The sequence below is a fragment of the Lactuca saligna genome, chromosome 8 (assembly GCF_052625555.1).
Source record: "Lactuca saligna cultivar CGN05327 chromosome 8, ASM5262555v1, whole genome shotgun sequence".
Taxonomy (NCBI): domain Eukaryota; kingdom Viridiplantae; phylum Streptophyta; class Magnoliopsida; order Asterales; family Asteraceae; genus Lactuca; species Lactuca saligna.
This window is the reverse complement of record NC_136424.1, coordinates 88,225,570-88,233,682: the sequence shown is the minus strand read 5'-3', so window position 1 is coordinate 88,233,682 and position 8,113 is coordinate 88,225,570. Positions and strand designations below refer to the sequence as shown.

General features: G+C 28.0%; 1 pseudogene; it reads left to right on the top strand.

The window, feature by feature from the left end:
- The first annotated feature begins 1,274 nt into the window (after nucleotides 1-1,274).
- Nucleotides 1,275-3,643, top strand: LOC145008221 (pentatricopeptide repeat-containing protein At3g12770 pseudogene; annotated as a pseudogene).
- The last annotated feature ends 4,470 nt before the right edge of the window (nucleotides 3,644-8,113 follow it).

Sequence of the window (8,113 nt, the reverse complement as noted above, 5' to 3'; positions counted from 1 at the left end):
TTTTAGGAAAATCTCTAATAAAGTTTCAAAGTTTTTGTTTAATTTACGGTTTAGTTTTAAATTAATTTTTTTAATAAAAAGTCTAAAAAACTGGCAAAAGTTTGCATTTTGACCATTTTTGATCGGTTGGAACCGACAATAAATTAATTTGTGACTATTTCGTAAACTAACCTAAAATATTGAGACTTTTCTGCAAACAAAAACACCATGACTTTCAAAAATATTATTATTATTATTATTATTTTATAAAAATATAAATAAGCATACTGTTTTTAAATTTGTAATTATTAATATTGTTAATAATACATATAAATATGTTTAAATGAAAAAAGAATATAAAGACATTTTTAAAGGTGAATGTGAAGTGGATTGTAAAATCATGAATGTCTTCTTAGATATTCTCACTTTGTATATATCAATTTCACATTTGTTATTATTATTTTCAATTCAAAATATTAACACTTAACAATTTAAAAAAAGTTGCTTATTTTTAAAATTATTTTCAATTTTAGAATCTTTTAACACTTAACAATTATCATTAAATTCTCAGTTTTTTTGTTTATCATTCTCATCTTGTAAGCAGACATTTCTTAACACTTAACAACTTCTCAAGAAAACATATATAAGAAATGTTGGCTTAGAAGTTGAGAATTATAAACAAAAAACTGAGAATTTAATGATAATTGTTAAGTGTTAAGATTCTGAATTGAAAACAATTTTAAAAATAAATTTCTTTAAATTGTTAAGTGTTAATATTTTCGAATTGAAAACAATAATAACAAATATAAAATAATCATAGAGAATATATAAAAATACATTCGCAATTTGGATGCTTAAACCATTATGATTTGCTCTATCTTCACTTTAAAAAATGTTTTTAATATATATATATTTTTTTAAACGTATTTATATGTATTATTAACAATATTAATACTAACAAATTTAAAAAATAATATACTTAATTATTTTTTTTAATAAAATAATAAGGTTTTCGTTTGTAAAAAAATCTTAAAATTTTTGTTTGCCGAAAAATCTAAATATTTTGGATCTGTTTACTAAATAGTTCCAAATTAATTTGTTACCGATTTCAATAGATAAAAAAATATAAAAAATAATCTTTTGTTGGTTTTTAAAATTTTTTCATAAAAAAATAAATTTATAAACTAAAACGTAAAACTATTTTATCGGAGATTTTTCCATATTTAATAAAAAAACTAAAAATACTAAACGATTGTTATTGTAGTATTGTTAATTAATTTAGCGGCCTCCATCTTCAAACTCAAAATTTCAAACAAAAACTCTGTTCCGGAAAACTCCATGTTCATACTCAAACTTCAGAGATTGTTTACTACTAATCGATCTATTGAAGGTCCAAAATTTTGCTCTGTTGCTTCTGCCTTACAATTTCGAGATGATGGTGGCCAAACAAATCATCAAATTCATGAGCATAACACCTCAATTCTCAGTACCCAAATTCAAGAAACACCATCTATGGAGCCGAGATTCTACGTATCCGCCCTAATGAACTGTAAACATTTACAACAGATTAAATCCATTCACGCTCAATTGTCTGTTAATGGCCTACTCAGTGACCTTCTTTTAATTAACAAACTTTTGTATATGTACGTACGCTACAATGCTCTGGACGATGCCTATAGCCTGTTTGATAAAATGCCTGAAAGAAACGCGGCTTCTTGGAGTGTTATGATCGGAGGTTTCGCTAAGGCTGGTAATTATACCAATTGCTTTGAGACGTTTAGGGAGTATATCAAGTCAGGGGAACATCTTGATGTTTACACCCTGCCTTCTGTGATAAGAGTTTGTCGGGATAGAAAAGATCTCAAAATGGGTAGATTGGTTCATCACATCGCGCATAAGTTCGGATTGCATATGAACACTTTCGTTTGTGTATCACTTGTTGACATGTACGCAAAATGTGGGATCATAGATGACGCACGGAAGTTGTTCGATATAATGCCGGAGAGAGACCTTACAACATGGACTGTCATGATCGGTGCCTGTGCTGCTAGTGGAAACGCTAACGAGTCTTTGGTTTTATTTGATCAGATGCGAGAATCTGGCTTAGTGCCAGATAAGGTCTCCATGGTGACAATCGTCAACGCTTGTGCAAAATTAGGCGCCATGCATAAAGCCAAACTCATCCATGACCTTATACGAACACAATACCGCTCACCAGACGTGATTCTAGGAACCGCAATGATAGACATGTACGCAAAATGTGGAAGCATAGATACTGCACGCCAGGTGTTCGATGAAATGCCACAAAGAAACGTTATAACATGGAGCACAATGATTTCAGCTTATGGGTATCACGGGCAAGGCCAAAAAGCACTCGAATTGTTCCCCATCATGTGCAAAAACAAAATCACACCAAACAAAATCACCTTTCTTTCCCTTCTATATGCTTGTAGTCACTCCGGTTTAGTCAAAGATGGTCTTCAAATCTTCTCACAGATGCAAGACGAATACTTCATAAATCCAGACGTGAAGCACTACACATGCATGGTTGACCTTTTAGGTCGTGCAGGAAGACTTAATGAAGCATTCACCATGATCAAGAACATGAAAGTTGAAAAAGATGAAGGTTTATGGTCTGCATTTCTTGCAGCTTGTCGTGTTTATAATCAAGTTGAAATGGCACAAAAAGCAGCCGAATCACTTCTTGAAATCAATCCCCACAATCCAAGCCATTACATCATGCTTTCAAACATATACGCAAAAGCAGCCAAATGGGATGACGTGGCAAAAATCCGTGTCCAAATGAATGGAAAAAACGTAAAAAAGACACCCGGTTTGACATGGGTTGAGGCACACAACACGTTTTATAAATTTAGTAGTGGTGATCGCACTCATTGTGAATCAAACGCTATATATGAGAAACTTGAAAGGTTGATAGGGAAATTAAAAGTTAATGGGTATGTTCCGGATACGGATTTTGTGTTGCATGATGTTAGTGAGGAGGTTAAATTGGGAAATTTATATGCACATAGTGAGAAACTTGCGATTGCATATGGGCTTATGAGTGTACCCAAGGGAAATCCGATTCGTGTCACGAAAAATCTTAGGGTTTGTGGTGATTGTCACACGTTTATTAAAGTTGTATCGCGTGTTGAAGGGAGGGAGATAATTGTCCGTGATGCGAAGCGGTTTCATCATGTTATGGATGGTGTTTGTTCGTGTGGTGACTATTGGTAAAGAATGTTGGTTCTGGTTGTTGATGATGAGATTATTTATGTCTTTTTTATATACGAGAAACTTGCATGGTTAGTAAATTATAGGTTATGACAACTAGAATGGGGAAATATTGGTTTATTTCTTTTACCCAAATCAAAATATCCGGATCCAAACCTGTTTCGAATTTGAGGTTTTCAAGTTGGTTTTGCAAATCCAATTATAAAGCACTTCCTACGGCTATCTCCTTGAATATGCCCGGTTGGATCGGTTCTTAAAATCCAATTTTCATCCAAATCTGGTTCCGGATCGGATGTGGGTCCAAATAGGATAACGAGAGATTTAACACCTACATGTAGGTCAAACGCAATACATGTTTATAGACTTTTATAATTTTTGTATTTTAGTATATCTCCATATCTATCTATTAAAACATCATTACTCAATTCAATTATAACATTGTGTTTTCAATTTTTTTTGAATTATAGCAGCTAAAAACTAAGAACTACTTTGTTGTGCGTTTGACATGTGTATTTGAAGTAGGAATAAACACGGTAATTAGGAATAAACAAAAGTAGGATGCTACAGTAAATAAATCGATGATAATTCATTGATTTTTCTTTCATTTAACTCTAAACAAGTAGTACGTTTGACAAAAATCGACATAGAGTGATGTCAATAGGACAAAAATCTGTAAATCTTTGTCCCAACCAAAACATGACATAACTACATAGAATGATGTCAATAGGACAAAAACTGTAAATCTTTTTACCAACCAAAAAAGTTGGAATAAGAATCACTTTAGAGAACAAAACGCACCTCCAATCAATGGAAGTGCGAGTTTGTTTGAATGGTTATTTGGATGTCGTGAAGCGGAAACTATATATATATATATATATATATATATATATATATATATATATATATATATATATATATATATATATATATATATATACTAGCCGTTACCCGCGCACAGCAGCGGGGACAAATAGCTTCTTTCAACGATATTTTTTTAAAGAAAAATGTTATGTTCCAAAAGAAAGTTCATGCCGTGGGTGAGAGAATGGCGGTAGTCGTGATAGTGGTTGGTTGAAGGCGGAAGGAGGCAGAGCGGCTGTGGTGGTGGTGGTTATACTGTCTTGGTTACTGGTTAGGGTTCTTCGAGAGAGTGTGCGTATATTTCTTACTTTGAAGGGATTACGAAGATAAATATTATGAGATGGCTTGTTACCAATGTGAGAAAAAAGATCCTCTATAAATTGTTGACATTGACCGCTTCAAATGGCTGAAGTGTTGAGATTGACGGGTTCAATTTGCAAATTAATTTTTCTATTAATTTGATATGAGATTTTTAGGGGATAAAGGATAAGGTTAAAGTTTTAATATTATTATATTATAAATAGGTTGTACTTCAAGCTTAATAGTTTGAACGTCTTAAAAAATAATATTATTATATTCAATCTATTTATAGAAATAGTTAGATTTCTTTTATAAGTAGTAAAGATATATATGGGAAAAATGAATATATTCTCAAGGGTTTATAAGCTTAGGTACCCAAACACATCATAATACGTCGTTTTGTTTGATATATTCGTTATAATCTTCTTAAACTTCAACCCCTAACTTGATTTACTTTCAAGATTTTCAAAATTTCACTGTTATCTTACTCTTACATCACATCTTTTTGCCGACCACCTACTAGACTATATATATTGTAGTTGAAAATGAAAATTATGTAAGATGAAGATAAATGTATAATTTATAAAAATCATGGAAGCAAATCAAGTTAGAAGTTAAATTATAAGAACATTGGACAATTAGAATGTATTATATGATACAAAATGACGTGGTATGGTGAATTTGGGTACCTAAGCTTTTATATATATATATATATATATATATATATATATATATATATATATATATATATATATATATATATATATATATATATATATATATATATATATATATATATATATATACTTGAATGTGAAATTGAAAAAAGTTGACAAGAAATACACAAGAAGAAGAAGAAACATGACAGGTATTAATTAATGAGAAAAAACCAATCCAACAACCGCCTAAACAATGATGAACAATAAATCTAAATTAAACAAGCGAAGACAATGTCAACGACGACCTAAACGTCATGAATATAGTAGTTTCCCTTTTTGTAAATGTTGTCATATTTTTTACTTTTATTTTTATTTATAATCAAATATATTACAAATATATATTTGATTGTAGTTAAATAATTATTGTAAATTCAAATTTTGTATATCTAATCTCTAAATATTATTAAAAGAGAATTCTTAATTCACTTACGAAGCAATTAGGGCCCTTGATTGTGTTTTATTACTCTGTTTTTCACTCTTAAATCAAATTGTTGACATCATCATTTTCAAATAAAATTCAAACACAATTACATTTAATTATAAAATCTGTAATAATTATAAAATCTTTAAATTCAGTAATTATTTTATCAATTGAAACATATCATTTTATTTATATACATGATATCAGTTTCTTTAATTAATATTATTCATAATTTAACTCTATTATTTATAGGTTTTGATTTCCAAATTCAAACCCGTTTATATTTTATTTATTTGTGTGTTTTTTTAAATCTCATTAAACAAGCATATAAATAATTAAGTTATTAACCTATAAAATATAATTTAATCTCACTAAATCAGCAAAATATTTAAGAGTCAAAATTAAATTCAATATTATTAATAATTTATCTCCCAGTATATCCCACATAAAATGAATCAATTTGAGATAATTGTTTGAATTTTAAAACTTATTAAATAAGAAAATCAATTAATTTGAAGTTTTGAATTAATATAACTGATATCTTTTTTTTCCCCATATGAATAGCCGAAAATCTCCAAACTGATGTCTTATGATCCTAATTTTTTAGAAGATAATGATTTCCTTATTCAAAAACACCTTATATATACGATCAGTGATTATTTTTACGATTTTAGATTGAGTCATATGATTTACAATGTTCTTCTCGAGCTATCTTATTCTCCAGTTCTTTTTCCAAGCTTTTACTTTACTCTGTTCTCCTTATTTTTCTTCAATTTCTTGCATTTCCCAAATATCTCAGTAGGTTTTAACATTTCCCAAATATCTCAGTAGGTCTTAACATTTCCCAAAATTCAACTACAAGAAGTCATGGACGCACTTTTTAAATTAATCATTTAAACCGAATTTCATTTGTTAGTTGGATGTAGTGATCAAAATGCAAGATTTGTGAAAGTTCATTATTATTTATTAGTGTTAACCTTTAATAAATTATGAAACTAATATTAATTTTGTTCATGTTTTTTTTTTTTTGTTTTTTTGTTTTTTTGTTTTTTGTAATAATTTATTTGATCGGAAGATATGTATATGTGTTTGGGTGTAACCTGAAAAATCATATTTTAACTTTTATAAGGAAAAATACTTTGAAATCGACCAAATTACAATGTCTGAATTTGATGTTTATGGTTATGACAATTCACTTTATTTGTAATGTTTATCAAATTTCTTTGCAGAATTTAATGTTGTCGGTACATGTAACAATCTATTGTTGTTTTTGGTTTTACATAACCAATATGAAAAGGGTCATATGAGCCTTCATGTGGGTTGGTACACCGAACAAAATCAATTCATAAAGCTACTACACAACATGCTTTAATTAAGAAGTCGCATTATGTTGTGATAAAACAATGATCACATAGATCATTTATGTTAAAAATTATTGTATTAAAAAACAAAATTGCTCTAATATATATTAAATATTTTTATCTAATAAGTTTCGTTCAAAAACTCTAAAAATAATTCTAACTAATATTTTTTTATTAAAATTCAACTTAAAACAAAACCACCTATTAATGTGATATATATTAAATATATGTTACCGCATTAAACGCACATCATAACCTAATTAGTTTAAAAAGTATCACAAAATAGTATTAGTACCTCTTCATGTTCTATAAAAAGGCCTTTGAAGAGGTCAAAAGTCCAAACTATATTAGCCTATGAACATATATTTTGATCCCAATAACTATAGGCCTAATAGCCCAAGCCTCATAACAAGTTTAAACTTTAAATCTTATTAGGATTCATATTAAGACGATGAATCAATAAACAAAAAAACATTTTGTTTCTTTTTATATCTATTTAGTTTATAATGCGTGAGAATCAAGATTACAAAATTAATTAAATTTTTATAGTAAAATTTCAAAATTATTAATCATTTATTTTAAATAAATTATTAATCAAGAGTTTTATTTTTTTATTTTTTTATTTTTTTATTTTTATTTTTTATTTTTATAGTTATATGAAATTATAATCATTGATTTAAATAAATATGTAAAACTATATCACTTTATAATTTGTACTAATTTTATTTTAATTTTTATTTTAATATTATAAATTTAATTTAATTAGAGTGGAAAATTTAAAATTTGAAATTGAAAATTGAGAATCAATAGGTTGACAACTGACACGTATTACTTCGGACTCCTAATAAAATATGCATTAATTAGGATGCCTAATATGGTGACACATGTCAAAAAGAGTATAAAACTATTCTTTTATCGAGAGGCTTAATATAATGATACATGTCAAAAGGAGAATAAAACTATTCTTTTATTGAGAGGTCTAATATGGTAACACATATTAAGAGAATAAATCTATTCTTTTATTAGAATATGAAGATGAAAATTTATAATAGGTAAATTTTATGAATATATTTAAAAAGAACAATTACAGCTTACAAGTATTCTACCCCTTACCGAAAAAAACCAAGACTCTGAGTTTATCATGTAATTTAATTACCGATCAAATAAAAAAAAGCTCTTTGAATAAAATAAAAAATTGTAATCAAAATGAAAAAAGGACGACTATTAAAAAAAACGTT